Source organism: Alligator sinensis, unplaced genomic scaffold (genome assembly GCF_000455745.1).
Source record: "Alligator sinensis unplaced genomic scaffold, ASM45574v1 scaffold1215_1, whole genome shotgun sequence".
In the NCBI taxonomy this organism is placed as follows: Eukaryota; Metazoa; Chordata; order Crocodylia; family Alligatoridae; genus Alligator; species Alligator sinensis.
In genome coordinates, this window is record NW_005843229.1 from 153,419 (window position 1) to 169,160 (window position 15,742).

General features: G+C 50.4%; 1 protein-coding gene across 3 annotated transcripts in view; it reads right to left on the reverse strand.

Annotated features, from left to right (window-relative positions):
- The window catches only part of HRH1 (histamine receptor H1), a 114,142-nt gene extending 105,758 nt beyond the window's left edge, over nt 1-8,384 (reverse strand). For all 3 annotated transcript variants that reach the window (XM_025194510.1, XM_025194511.1, XM_006038035.3), the window contains exon 1: nt 4,938-8,384. The gene's annotated coding sequence lies outside the window, so the exon portion shown is untranslated. The remainder of the gene's footprint in view (nt 1-4,937) is intronic.
- Nucleotides 8,385-15,742: the final 7,358 nt, after the last annotated feature.

A 15,742-nucleotide genomic window follows, 5' to 3' on the forward strand; every position in this document is an offset into this window, starting at 1 on the left:
TCCATCCGTGACATGCCTCTGGGAGGCTGGCTACGGCTGGGACTGTCTACCCTGGGGGGTGCGCTGGCAGGGTCCTGGGCCCTCCCGTGCGAACTCCGCGCTAACTCACGCGCCGGCAGAGAAGCGCGCCTGTTTGCGCAGCTTGTTCGCGTGGCTCCCTGGGGGACTGGGCAAAGTAGGGGCCTGGGCAGGGCTTGACCCGGCCCGGCTCCACTCAGCCGCCTCCTCCCACACACACACTAAGGGGTTAGCCCCCTCTCTCCACGGGCCCCGCTTACCTCCAGCTGTGCTGGGGGTCAGCGGGGGGCTCCGCGGCTGCTGGGGGTTTCTGGGGGGCTTCGGGGGGGCGGGGCGCAGCGGGGTTTCACCCATGAGTGCGCTCCCGCGTCTAACTGGGGCTTTTTCCCTGTCGGCGGGCCCTTTTAAACTGCGCACATGCGCAGTGGGCCCGCCGTCGAGGAAGCTGCTCTTGGGCAAAAGAGGGCCCTGCCCAGGATTTGGGGGACCCTGCCCTACTGGAGGGGGACAGGTGAGTACCCCCACCACCTCTCTCTCTCCCTGGGGATCTGGGCGGGCTTGACCCAACCCGGCTCCACTCAGCCGCCTCCTCCCACACACACACTAAGGGGTTATCGTATCAGACTTAACTGATTTGGCTCAAACCTGTTTATGCAATGTCTGTCCCAGACCCTTTCCTGGTTTAAAACTTAAACCAGAGTCACCCTGCATCCTGGCATGCTCTGTGGGCTGGGCTCTCTGCTCCAGCCCAGCAGGTAGCCCCACCTCTCCACTTCCCAGCTGGAGCAGGGAAAGGCAGGGATAGGCAGGGTCAAGGGTCTGGCCAGAGAGGAGTTTCATTCATCCCTCCCTGTCCTACCAGCAGGGACCTGAGCTGGCTCTTCCTGGCGCCCTCCCTTCATTGCTGCACCTGCGGGTCAGCATGACCCCTGAGGGGACAGGGAGAGGGTTTTTTCTCCCTTCTATCCCCACTGCCCCCAGGAGACCACAGCTGGGTCTGCCCACCCCAACTACTGCCAACCAGGAGAATAAGCCCCCTCCTGTCCCCTCCGCCAGACACCAGAGGGAGGGGGAATAACCCTGGTCCCTGCCCCCTCCCCCCCACACCCTAAAGGGCCGTGCCAGCTGGTGTCTGGCCCTGCCAAGTGGGTGGGCTTCCCAGGCCAACTTGGAGGTGCCGGCAAACCCGGAAACTGGCAGCTGCCACCACAGTGCCCCCTGCCTTGTGCATCACCCAGGGCTGCAGCCTAACAAGCAGCTGCAGGCTGGCCAGGGCAGGGGGCTGTTCTGCCTCCCTCATCTGCAGCTACTGCTGCCACTGGCACACTTCCTACCCCACCACCCAGAGCAGCTTCTGCCCCATGTGTGGAGCTCTGGCTTCAGTTCCCGGATGCCATGGAAGGCGGGAGGTGCCCAGGTGGAAGGCTTCAGTCCAGGGGCTGCAGCCAGAGCTCCACGTGTGGGGCGCAAGCTGCAGGGCTTAAGTTTTGCCCCCTGCCACCTCCTGGCGTGGCTCAGGAGTGGCAGGAATGGGAGGGGGAGTCACTGCAGCAGGCTAGGGAAAGCTGACTTGACCAGGCAGGACTTTCTCCCCTCACCTCCAACTGCGGTTCCTCCCACACTGCATGGTGCTGCTTGTGGCTAGGGGAGCTCCCTTCAGCCCAGTGGCTTCAAACTGGGCTGCCTTCAGCTGGGCTGAAACCACCAGGCTAAAGGGAGTTCCCCAGCCCCAAACAGCGCTGTACAGTGCAGCAGAAGCCACAGCTGGAGGCACGGGGAGAAAGCCCAGCCAGGCCAAGCCGGCTTCCCCATACCTGCTGTGGTGAGTCCCGCTCCCACTCCTGCTGCTCCTGAGCCACTGGGGGGAAGAGTGGGGGAGCTTTAGCCTCAGAGCCTGTGCCCTGTGCATGGAGCTCTGGCTTCAGGCCCTGGATTGAAGCTTTCCACCCAGGCACCTTCCCCCTTCCAAGGCGTCCTGGAGCTGGACCCAGAGCTCTATGCGTGAAGCAGGAGTTTCCCACCCCTCACCCAAAGCAGTGCAGCAGTGGCAGTGGCAGCTGCAGGGGGTCAGAACAGCCCCCTGCCCTGGCCAGCCCACAGCTACTTGTTAGGTTGCAGCCCCAGGTGTTACACAGGGTAGGGGGCGTGGTGGTGGCAGCTGCCGGACTTGGAGCCTGCCGGCACCTGAGCTGACCTGAAAAAGCCTGCTCACCAGTCAGCCAGACGCCAGCCAGCAGAGCCCCTTGGGGGATGGGGGCAGGAACTGGAGTTATTCCCCCTCCCTCTAGTGAAAGGGACAGGAGGGGGCTTATTCTGTCACTCAGCAGTGGTTGGGGTAAGCAGACCTGGCTGTGGTCCCACAGGGACAGTGGGGGTAGAGGGGAGAATAAGCTCCCTCCCTACCTCTTCAGTGGCCATGCTGGCCCGTGGCTGCAGCAACAAGAGTGGGGGGGGCGCCTGACAGACCCAGCTCAGGTTCCTGCCAGTGGGACAGGAAGAGGGGAATGAAATGCCTCTCCGGCCAGTTAGTGGGGACTGGCCACACGCCCCCAGCACAGCTCCCCTGCAGCTGAGGGTACGCTCTAGCGCCCCTGGCTTCTAACCTGAGCAACTGCAGGCATGTGCCTACATAGCTGTGCGATTACAAACCGGCTCAGCCTAGCTAGCGTAGACTAATTTGCAAAGATTGAATCAATTCAAGCTCTGTCTTTCTGAATGTCTGTCCCTAGTCCCTGTGTCTGGGAAGTTTGGGGAAGCATATAGAGCTCTAATGACAATGGGTAAGCCACTCCTGGCCAGGAGGACATGACCAACTAAAAAGCATATGAAATCTATACCCCCGCAGTTCCTGACTCTTTGATTGGCAATGGCTGAAAAGCAGAGCTAAGGGTACTTATTCTACTTTACAGGGAGGAGCACTGTAGAACAGGGGCTCACAAACTATGGTCTGCAGGTGGACACAGCTCACAACAAGGCACAGAGGACCGGTGGTATGGGCTGCTGTTCATACACTCTGCAGTGCTCCCTGCTGCTGTAGAGCCTGCTGCTCTTCCCCATCTTCACTTACCCCTGCTGCAAAGGGATTGGGAATCCACAGTGAGAGTTAACACAGGCAGCTGGCTGCTTCAGGGAGTGGAGACTTGTAACACATGGCTGGGACTGGATCATAAAAGGCAGCCTTAACTGGCAAAAAATTGCCAATCCCTGGTCCAGAGAGAGCCCAAGGACTACCTTTATCAGCTAAAAGCTCATCTACACTAGAAATATAGCTGCATCAGCAAAGCTCATTAATGCAGAGGCAGCATATGTTGTCAGATGGTGGTTTTCTGCTGGAACTCTTCTATGAAACGGTGTCTACAGCAGAGATTTTAGTTGGTATAACAAGATCAGCTCAAAAGTATCACTTTTCATACTCCTAGCTGAAGTCACTATGCAGGCAGAACTTAATAGTGTTGACCTGACTAATAACGTGTTAAAATGCAATATGCTCTGTCACCCTAAAATGTAAGATGCGGTAGTTAAAGCTTACTGATAACATGTTTTAAAAATAAACTTTTTATGCTAGTGTTTCTTTTCTAGATTTTTTTTTTTAACCCACAGTGGTAATCTGTGTATACTCAAATTTCAGCAACACACACATGCAGATGAGGTGACTATGCAAAAGTCACATCTTATTTTTAACCCCGGCCAGAAACATGAATCATCCCACATACAAAAACTGGGACAAGCATATTTAGTAGGCACCAATTAAGGGCCCAACCCTGTAAATCCTTACTTAAGCAAGTGATACTCATTCACATGTGAAGTCTGATGTACTTCAATGGGACTAATGGTACACATAGAGATTGCTCATAAGTGAAGCTTTGTTCAATGCATATATTACTTACCTCATCCATCAAATGAATTATGCCTCAATTCTTGTAATGCTGAGACAGATTGATGTACTCAAAGGTAAAGGGTAGTTTAATACTGTCATTTTAGGCAGAAAAAGTTCATAAACTGAGACAACGTAGGTCAGGTACATAAGAAGGTTTCAGGTTAGTATAGGCAGTTAGACAAGGTTCTTTGGGTACATGTGACTTCTTTTATTATAGCAACTAAGTAGTTTGAAAAAATGTTCTTTGCAAACTTTCCAGTACAAATGTTCTTAGCCCTTGAATTTCAAAGAAGAGCCTTTGTTTCTTGTAATGAAACCAGATTGTTGGAAACCCCCAACTCATTTTTAGCTGCAATACCACAAACAGGCATCTCTACAGCATCATTACCCCCAAGATTGGATACTGTCTGCGTACAGGTTGTAAATGCTCATAAGCCTTGACTACAATAATTACAACAGCTTGTACAGGAAAAGCCCTACAGCTGATTCGGTAGACCATTCAACAGGTAAAGCCCAGATCTGTTGCTCCACTTAGGGCAGCGGTTCTCCACCTTCTCAGATTCCCAGCGCCCCTTGGCAAGCCTCTCACCTCTCTTTACTCGGGCGCTGGCGGGGAAAGAGCAGGGCAGTTCTGCCCTTACAAACAACTGGGAGCGAGCAGAGCAGCTCGAAACGCCTCCTACACCCTGTTCTCTCTGGAGCATCAGCGGGGGCGCCAAGTCCCGGAGACGGCGCTGTGCAGCTGCGCGCGCCTTTACACTAGCCGACTGGCACCCGGGCCGAGAGTTCCGGATTGCGACCGGCGGCTCAGAGCGGTCCTGGAGTAGCGCCAAACGCAGGTGCAGCTTTCCGTGACACGGCTGCCCCGCTCCGGCTCCCGGCCCCACCCGCATGTTCCGCGCGCAGCGCCGGGCCCCTCCCCTGCGACCCCTAAGTGCCCGAGCAGGCAGCGGCCGGAACCCCGCCCGGGCTCGACCCCGTGGGACCTGCCGCCGCCCGGGACAGAGCCGCCCCAATACCCGCGCCCCGCGCCGCTACTCACCGTGTCTAGCCGGTCCCGAGGACGAGTGCACCCCCCCACGAAAGCTTCCGTGATGCAGAGGCAGCCCCGGCGGCGCGGGCGCATCCCGCTGGAGCCGGATGCAGGCACTTGCCTCTGACTGGCTTCAGCCCGGGCGCAGCTTCTCCGCGCTACCCCGCCCCGCCCCGCCGTCTCCGGCAGCGCCTCGGCCCCATGGGGCTTGAAGGGAAGAAGGAGGCCGCTGTTCGCGTAGGGAAACGAGAAGCACGGAGCCCCCGGCGCATCGCTGAGCCCAGGCCGTGTGGGTGCGGAGCGAGGAGCCCCACGGCGCCCGCCCCAACTCCAGGCAGCTTGTGGCCGCCGCTGGCTTGTCCCGGGCGGGAAGGCCAGGCCCGTCGGCGGCGCCGGAACAGACGGCCCAAAGGTCGCCTGGAGCGCAGAAGAGCCCCGGTTCACCCAGCAGCCCCCCGGAGGGCGCCACATCATGGCCCCGGTGAAGGAGAACGGAGGCCCTGTGGCTCAGCCTCCGTGGGAGGGACGGGTCCAGCCAACAGCTGGGTTAAGTCCTCCCTGGTCTTGACGCGGCCGCCAAACCGAGGGCTTTGCCTGGTGGCTCCTGCATGAAACTGCGGCCGCTGCAGGGTGAGCCCGGCGCTGGGGTGACCCGTTCCCTTGCAGCAGCCTCACAGCCCGGTTCTGCTCTCGGGACTGAAGCCTCCTGCTCCTCTGCGGTGCTCCGTGCCCCTACCCTGTGCTGCCCAGGTCCAGCTGGACCATTTACACCTCTGAGTTTACTTTTGGTGCCAAAATCAGCTTTCCAGCCATGCCCTTGCTATTTTGGGTACCTGCACACAGTTTGCAATCCTACTCTGCATACAGTAAGGCACAGCCTCTGGCTACTGAGCGCCTACAGGAGGTTGCATAATCCGGCTGGGCAGGTTGGTGACTCTGTATTCACATAACTGAGCCCAAGTCACAACGTTTTACTGTGGCCAAAATGAGGAAAAGGAAAGCCCTCTTCTGCTTTAGTCTCAGTAGCTCAGTGGTTAGGGCACTTGCCCAGTGGTTAGGACCCAAACTTAATTTTGCACCTTCCCACCCTTGTATCTCTTTGACTGTCTTAATGCTCTAATCACTCAGCTGTTGGGGCTTAAGCATAGCAGAACTGCCCTCCGCTCATCTAATAGCTGCTTAACATGTTTTTTTGCCAAGTATGATTATGAATTTATAGTTACCATTGCAACTGCCTGACCAGAGCACAGCTTACTGCACATACATGGTATCTGTGTGGATGCTTACATATCCACATTGCACATGGGGTGGCATAAGTACCAAAAAGAGCAGTTCTATGGCTTGAAATCAGCCATTTTAGTGTGTAAAATGAAATAAGATTTGCCCATTTGTTTAAGGGATAAATAAAACAACTTTGAAATTCTTTAGAAACGTTCCCCCCAGGAACTTAAAGGTATATACAATCTGGTGGATTTTAAGGTGTGTGAAAAAGGTATTATTATTTCCACTTTACATATGGAAAAACTGTGAGACAGAAGTATTAAGTGATTTATGTGAAGTAACGAAGGCAAAAATATAAACCAGGTTCCAGATTGTGTGCTCTAGCCACAAGCTCATCATTCTTGCTAACGTACATCAGCATATATATTTTAGTGGTTCAATATGTGATGATATTTGTGCCCTGGATGAGAGGTTACATAAGAATATTGGAGCTTTTCCAGGTCTAAAATTATGACAAAAAAAATTACTACACATTTCATAATTTGCACTTTTTCAGTGTATCTGGTTAGTGTTAAACTGCATTGTTAGGTTTCAGAGAGGTTAGACTTCAGAGGGAATAAGTAATTTATGTTTTCTTCTCCCTAGTCTGTTTAAAATCACACTTCATTATTTTTTTCACCCACTTTGTATCTTTCTGTTTAAATTGTACTTCAGAAAACTCTGTATAAATTCTGTGGGTGGATGTTGGGAAATATCATTTTGGTAGTTTCTTGTAAACTACGCAATGAAGTGTTTTAATCAGCCTTTCTCAGCCAGATTAATTTATGCAAACTCAATATTCATCAACTTTGAGGTATAACAAGATGAACTAAATTGAAACAATTTTGCACAGGCTCTAATCTACCTAAGGTATACATAAGGAAAATGAGTAATCGTTCTTTTAGAGCTAATGTGTGCTTTTCTTTTGTGGTCATATGTGGTTGGGAAGCAGGTTGCATTGACTAGAAAGGGATGCTTTCTTTGGTCATAGGCAGAGTGGGAGGAGGTGGAGTGAAGTGGATTATTTTTTAATTGGGGGGAGATAATAGGGGAGTTTATTTTGTTGTAATTTCTTATTTGAATATTTTATTCTGTTTCTATATTTTTGTCTTTCATTGTAAACTACCCTGAGCCTTTTTTGGGGAGGCATATAAATCAGGGATCAGCAACGTTTTTGGACAGAGAATCAAAAACACCCGTAACCTCAACTTGTAAGATGTTGGTATGCCAGGGGCAGGTGGCAGGGGACCCATGAGAGGCCTGATCCTTGTTGTGATAGTGCAGCCCTGGCCCATTCCCCAGCATTTTTCCCCGAGGCATATGTATACCTGCCATCAGCAACAAGTCAGGGCAGGGCTCCGTGGACCCTGGTGCAGCCACTTGTAGTCTCCTGGCTGCCTCCCACAGCTGGCCTGGGCTCTAAGCAGGCCCTTGCCACCCACCATGGAGCCTGAGGTGCTAGCAGCAGCCTGACTCATTGCTGGTGGCAGGTACATTTGCCCCTTGGTGTGAACAGCGGAGAAGGGGCTGGGGTTGCACTGTCACAACCCGGATTGGGCTACATCGCCATCCGCCTCAAGGTGCATGTGCCAAGTAAAATGCCTCCTCATGCCACACTCTGACACATGTGGCAGGGTTTGCCAACTCCCTAATGTAAATCTATAAATAAATAAGTAAAATAAATATTCCCAGTCCTTGCAACATTCCCTCAGATGTTGTGATACCAGAATTCTAATATTTTTTGTTGTTCTCTGCTGCAGTCCTTCTAGTTTGTCCTTGTCCTTTTTCAAATGTGGTGCCTAAAACAGGACACAGTATACCAGGTGAGACCTCAGCAGTGTCAAATAGAGTGAAAGAATAATTGTGCTTGTATGACAATGATGGGTTTGTTTTAATATTTAAGGTTTAAATGTGTTTATGTTATAATAATGTTGTATGCCCTCGTTTCCATAACTAGTTTGTGCACAGGGAAAGGGAGGGATTAACTGTATTTGGAAGAACTTGCAAAAGTGCTGTGTTGATGGGGAGTAGCCCATCAAGAAATCAATCTGTCAATTTGCATGTGAAAACCCAACATATAACCAGGGGCCCTTAAAGAAGTTATATTTTTCACAGGATGAGGCCCCTGAAAGCTCTCTACAGTCATAACATAATAAACGTTCAAGGCTTCAGAAGGCAGACAAGGTTATTTGGGCGAATACGATATATTTTATTAGACCAACTTAAATAGTTGGGGGAAAAAATTATATAGCAAGCTTTTGGGTTTAAAAACCGTTCACCAGGCTGAGGAAGTCTCTGCAGTTGGTGTGCACTCTTCCTGGATGGAATGAATCCAGAGGCTGGGCTGGTATGCATGTAAGACAGGCAGTCAGTGAAGATGTAAATTGAGGAGTCAGTGGGTAAGAGACATGCTGCGGGGCGGGGGGAGAACATTCATCCCTCTTCTCCCCCCTGACCCCATCTAGCCAGGGTCAGAACAGGGTGGCATTGAGCCCCACCCTCCACCCAACAGGTGAGTGTCTGCTGGGTTTCGCCTGTTGGGTTCAATGGCACTCTAACTTGTGGCACTTTTTGTAAAGCACCGTGAGTTAAAGCGTCTCCCTGACAGGCTGTCTGCACTTATCTAAGCACTCGAAGTTTAGCCTCAGCAGGTAGAAAAACTCCCTGGTGTTTCTGGTGCCAAGCAGGGACCTAAAAGTTGAGACCTTCATCAAAAACAGATACCCAGAGGGAGAGAGAGCTAGAATGAAAGAAAGGACTTTAAGAGTTTTCAAGGAAAAAGGACCGGTAGGACTATTTTACCTGCTAGCATTTTGGGCAGAAGGACTCTTATATTGTTGTAGGCCAATAAAGACTGTTTTCTTTCGGCACCTAATCTAGTGCACATCCACAAAGCCTGTCATCTTGTAAAAGGCAATCAGACTGATCAAGTTTGACTTGATCTTGATGAGTGATATTGGCTCTTCCTGGTCATCTTAGTATTTCTTAATATTTCCAGGTCCTTAAAAGTAGATTCCTTGATTACAGGCTCCATAATCTTTCCAGATATCAAGGTTGGACTGACTCATCTGTAATTCCTTAGATCCTCCTTCTTCTTAAACATAGGCACAATATTTGCCTTTTTCCAGTTACCTACAACCTTACTCGACTTCCCCAATTCTCAGGGAGAATGGTGAGTAGCTCTATGATTCCTTGAGTACTCATAGATACATCTTGTCCAGTCTTGCTGATCTGAAAACATTGATTTCTCTAAATTCTTTTTCTGTTCTTTTCCCACCTCAAACTATGCATCTCCCCCCCTTATTTCCACCCTTTGCTATCTAGTAGCTGACCTAGTTCATAAAAATTGAAAAGGCATTAAATACTTTACCCTCCTCTGTGTCATCTTTTGTTAGATTGCCATTTGCACTGAAGAAGGGACCATATCTTTCCTTAATCTTTTTTTGATTCTGATATGCTTAAAGCAGGGGTGCTCAATCCCTGTCCTGTGGGCAAGATCCAGCCCCCGGAGCTCCCCTGGGTCTGAAAATTTCTGTACATGTGAGGAGCCCTGTGGGTGGGGAACCCCAGGTCTGATTCATGTGCACAGGGCCTGAACCTGGTGGGCAGGGGTAGTGCAGGATCCCAGGTTCAACACTGGTAGACGGGGGCAACATGGGGTTTTGGGGCCCAATCCCATTGTGCGGATGTGGCATGAGGCCTTGGAGCCCAAAACTTGCATGTAGAAACAGCGTGGGGCCTCAGAGCCTGGTCACAGCATGTGGGGTCAGTGTGGGGCCTGACCTGGGTGTGCAGGACTTGGCAGAGGCAGGACAGGGCCCAGTCAGCTTGTAGACTTCCAATCTGGGCCCAATCCAGCTCCCAATCTGGCCCAACATAACTCATCTTGCCCAGGGAAGGCAGAAGATTGCGCACTAGTAATTTAGAGATTTTTTTTTTATTGCCTTTTACATCCCTTCCTAATTACATCTCAATTTGCACTTTTGCCTTCCTGATTTTCTCCCTTCTTGTCCATGTTATAAGTATATGTTCCTCCCTAGTAGTATGGCCAGGTTGCCAATTTTTGTACGGTTCTTTTTTGAGTTTCAGTTCATTGAACAGTTCACTATTTAGCCAGGCTGATCTCTTGCTGGACTTCCTGTTCTTTTTTTACATCAGGATAGGCTGCTCTTGTGCCTTTAATATGGCTGTAGAGGGACCCAGACCAAACGGCCATGCTGGGGTGGAGCCCAGGTGCCACACTCTCAATGGGTGTTTTATTCTCCTATTTTTGTATCTTTCCTACCACAACTTGATGCAACTAAAAAGAATATCGGGAGGAGGTATGTGATGTTATAGGGCTTGTTGAGACTTGTGTGGGTCATGATATCCAAGAGTCATCTGTGGAGCACCACCTCCCCTACACCCCACCATTTTCCACCTGGGTAGTCTGTTGGTGACGGGAGTAGGGGCCTGGCTTCATGTGCTACGTAGAAAGGTCTGTGAAGAAAGAAAATTAAGCGGCCTGGGGACAGTGTAAGTTGGCTGAGCCCAGGGGTCTTACTAAAGGTCTGCAGTTAATGTCATCCAGGCCATGTAAGAAAATGACCAGACCAATATAACTTAAATAATAGTGTCTGTGTCTGCTTCAGGCCTCACCTTAGCTCAGCAGCCTGCAGCTGCCTTTCTTCAGGCAGTCAGGGCTCTTCAGGGTTCATCCCCTGCTAGGAACCCAACCCAAGTAGACTGGCCTATCTCAGGCCAAGCTCTTCAGGTAGCCTGGGGCCACAGGTATTATGAACCTACATGGGGCCCCTAAAGGTACCTGACCTCCAGCAGCTGTGTGGCAGTCCGGGTTCTATGGGTAGAGCTGATGTCAAGCTGGTCTTTAATCATAGGACCTTGGCTCTGGTGAAGGGATGTGATGTGGACCAATGCCTAAGCCAATGGTCCCTCCCTTCTGAGGCTTGTGCTGCCTTATGGAGGAAATTCTGGGTTGTCCTGGGTCAACCCAGACCCCTACCTGCCTCCACGTGTCTTGCGCTGTTGCCATGTGCTAAGACCCCCGGAGGGGCTAATCCATTCCTGCAACTGAGGTTTCCAGGCCCTAGGCAGTGCCAATGGTACTGGCTGCTTGCCCTCTTCTTTGGCAAGCAGAAAGCTCCCCCCAACAGGTAAGAGCATAAAAGGTGTAAAAGGTGCCACCCATTTACTAGCCAAGCATCCAATCTCTATGGTAGATTATTTTCATTCATGTTCTAATAACTTACAGCTGGCATATGCAATTGGATGCTTGATTTCTTCCTTTTCCTGTGTTAATATGGCCCCTGGGGCCACCCCCAGTGCATTCATCTGCAAAATAAAGTTTTGATCAAAGTCCGGAGTGTACAAGACCGGTTCAAATGCTGTTTTATTTGTTCAAATGCTTCCTGGGCCTGCTGGGTTCCATTTGATCTTGCAAGTCACATTGGACTTAGTGGTGCCCCTAAAGGATTTAACTATCTTTGAAAAATGTGGGATGAATTTGCAGGACCCATGAAGGACCTGACCTGCTTTTTTTGTTCTAGGCTGTTTGTAATCATTTAAATCCTGTATTTTGTCAGCTAGCAGCTGACTTGCCCTACTTGGAAGCCAAAATACTGGGTCTCTTTCTGGGCGAGCATACATTTGCCTGGATTAGCCATCAATCTGGCTCCCCACAGTTCTTGGAGGGCCTTCTGTAAGGCCTCCAAGTGTTGGTCTTAGCACTCTGAAAATATAATTACACTGTCTACATATGCAGAAGCATAGGTCTGAGGGGAAGCCAATAGACAATTCCTTGGGTGCTCGAAGATGTCAGCCACACCATGCAGTCCAAACTGCCTGTGGCAGAATTTGAATAGTCCCCATGGAGTGCCAAAGGCTGTTTTTTTCTCAGTCCTCCATGGCCATGGAGATCTGCCAATACCCTTTTGTCGTGTCAAAAGTGGATATGAACCTAGCTTGTCCAATCCATTCAAGCATGTCTTCTATACAGGGCATTGGGAAAGCATCAAGCTTAGCCACTGCATTGACCTTTCTAAAATCTCTATATGGGTTCAGGGACCTTTTTTTTTTTTTTAGAGATGATCACTAGGGGCTTCACCACTGGCTGACTGACTCTCTGATAATCCCCTTGTGTAGCATCTTTCGTAATTCCTGTTTAATAGGCCCATGCAAATGTTGAGTAACTGCTGCCAGGTCTCTCTGACCACACAACCTGGAGGAGTTGTAGCTTTATGCACCACCCTCTTTGCATGTCTGGTTTCCATGCAAAATATGTTGTGGTACTCTCATAGTAACCCCTGTGATTGCCACTGTTTTGTGGCATCGAACTGCTTACTGAGCATAGGCCTTTCTGTAAGGTCAGGCTCCTCCGGTGGTGGTCCTAACTCCAGGCTATCTGGAAAAGGGGTTGTTAGGAAGCACTCCTGATCCTGCCACTCATTTAGTATATTGATATGAAATATTTGTTGGGGTGGTCTGTGCCTTGGCTGGATAACTTCGTAATCTACAGGCCCAATTTGGCATGACATCTCAAAGGGGCCCTGCTACCTAGATAGGAGCCAACTATTCTGGTCAGGCAGTAATACCAGGACCTTGTTCCCTGCTTTAAATGTGTGCTCTCAAGCCCTGACATTATAGTAGGTCTTTTGCCAAGGCTGGGCTCTTCAGAGGTTTTCCTCTGGTATTTGTTGAGTGCTGCATAACCTTTGCCGAAAGTCTGCTAGGTGCCTAGGGGTTTGGGCTGTAGGACTTGCTGTTGTTCCCAACCTGCCTTTATGATATCCAGAAGGCCTCTGGGCTCATACCCATACACTAGTTCAAAAGGTGAACATCCAGTAGAGGCCTGAGGTGCCTCTTGTATGGCAAACATTAGTGACATTAGCATTTGGTCCCATTGTTTTGGATCCTCCTGAATTCATTTCTTAAGCATGGCCTTCATAGTTCAGTTGAACTGCTCGACCGGGCCATCGGTTTGGGGGTGGTATGTGGAGGTGCACAGGTGTTTTATCCATAAGGTTTGAACACTCTGCGTATCACTCCAGCCATATAATTTGTTCCTTGGTCAGTTATACTTTCTTTACGGATGTCCACCCTGGCTACTCATTTAAGCAGTTTGTCTGCTATCCTGGGGACCATTGCAGACCTGGGCTATCCTGAGATGGCCACAGGGAACCATGTCACACAGTCCATGATTACTAATATATATATATATATTGATAGCCCATACTACTTTTGGGTAGGGGTCCAGTGATGTCTAAAGCTATTCTCTCGAATGGCTTCCCAATAATGGGCATCACTATTGGGGGAGCTACTGGAGGCTTCTCTACCAAGGCCTTTTGACAAATCGGGTAGTCTTACAGAACCACCCAACCTCTTTGCGTAACCCTGGCCAATAAAATCTCTGTGTCAGGTAAGCACCCATCTTATCATGCCTAAGATGTCCACCCAGGGATCTGTTGTCGGCCCGCTGTATTATTCGTTTACTCTGGGGCACTAGGAGCTGGCCAATCTACTTTTGGTCTTCTTTCTCCTTATTTATTCTGTAAAGAAGATTACTTCTTACCTCAAACTGAGGAACTTGGCTTGCCATCTCTGGCTGCAGCAACTCTTTATTACAGCAGGCTAGGCCTTCACCGTGCATGTGGCAAAAAGCCGATTCATCCATCTGGTCCTCTTGGAATGAGCCAGACTCCATCAGCTCTTCGATATCTATCTGTGGCATCTCAGGGTCTTCCTCATTTTCTGAGGCTATCTTCCCCACTAGTCCTTCTGCTCGAGGACTTACCTCTGTGGTTGCATGGCTAGCTGCTGCTGCTTGTTTTAGGGCATGCCGTGAGACCTGGAAGTGTGGCCAATTCTGCCCTAATATCATAGGGCATGGGAGGTCATTAGAGATCCCAATAGGCATCTCATGTGTCCTACCTGCTACCGTGACCCAAAGTTTCCACCACTCATATATCATAGGTTTTCCATGCATGCAGACTACAGTTGTCTTGCTGGCAGGAGTTCCCAGTCAAGGCAGTAGGGTGCCAGCATACATCATGGACTGCACACACCCACTGTCAACCATTGCAGCAATCATCTGTCTGTCCACAGTAGGTCATAGGTGTGTCCATCCAGGGCATGCATGCCTGAAACTGCAGTCCATTCATTCTTGTTCAGCATCAGTGAGTTCTGCTTCAGACAGTCTGTGGGGCAGGTGGCATTCTAGGTTGTGACCTGTGAAACTCCTGGAGCATTTCCATGTAGGGTGCCTGGACAGTCCACACTGGTTGCACCTATCCTCTTCATATGTCACCCTGTGCTTATTATCCTTGAAATGTCTTCATCCCAGGGGCACACTAGATCAGGTCTCTGCCCTTGCACCATGTCCCTGGGTGCCTTTTCATCTGCCCCTGCAAATGCACCAGCCAACTTGACTGTGTCATCTAGGGTGCCTAGTTGATGCTGTTTCACCCACCTTTGGGTTTGTTCCTCAAGATCCCAAATGAACTGCTTAAGCACCACCATGTCAAACATCTGGAGGAGTGGAGTCTCCTTGGGTTTAAGCCATTCTGCCATGCCCTCTTTGAACATATGGGCCAGCATCCAGGATTTTCTCTCTCCCTTATTCTTGTTTGCCCCAAACTGTAAACCGTAATGTTCAGGGGAAGCCTTGAAGTGATATAATATGGCCTCCTTAACTTTCCTTTAATCCAGTGCATAGGTCTGTGACAGGCCTTGAGCATGGTCAGTCAACAAGAGTCCTAAGTGGATAGCCCATCTGCTGGTGTCCCACCCTGCTGCTGAAGCAATGCACTCAAAAAAGTCTAGGTATGCCTTAGGGTCATCTTCTTTCATCATTCTTGTCATCTGAGGCTCACTGTGACCCTGTGTGTTTATAGCCTGCATCTCAGCTAACCTTTCTGCCAGGCCTTGCTGGCATGAAGACAAGGTGCCATGGGGGTCCACATCACTCACCCAGGCCTGGACCAGCTCTTGTAACAGTTACAATATGGTTTCCTGTGGCGGTGGCCTAGGTGCCATAGGCCTGGCTGCACCAATTGGTGTGCCTTCCATAATTTTTCTTCCTTGGCCCATGGGTTAGGACTGCTGTTGTACAGGTACTGTAGCTTCCTGGCCAATGCACCACTTGTAGAGGGACCCAGGCTGAGTGGCCACAACAGGGTGCGGCCCAGGTGCTATACTCTCAATGGGTGTCTTACTCCCCTATTTTTGTATCTTATCTGTCACGGCTTTGTGTAACTATAAAGGATATCAGGAGGTGGTACCTGATGATATGGGACTCGTTGAGATGGGTGCAGGTCACAATGTCCGAAAGTGTTCTGTGGGGTTCCACCTCCCCTACACCCCACCCCTTTCTGCTCAGGTGTTCTGTTGGTAATTGGAATAGGTGCCTGGCCTTCCTAGGTTCCTGGTTTCCTGTATTAGGTAGAATGGTCCGTGACAGAAGAAAAGCTGCTCGGGGCCCAAGGGGTGACAATCCCAACAAGAAGCAAGGGGGGCAAGAGTGCCTGAAAGCCTCCCTGGCTCACCAAGGAAGTCCAGGA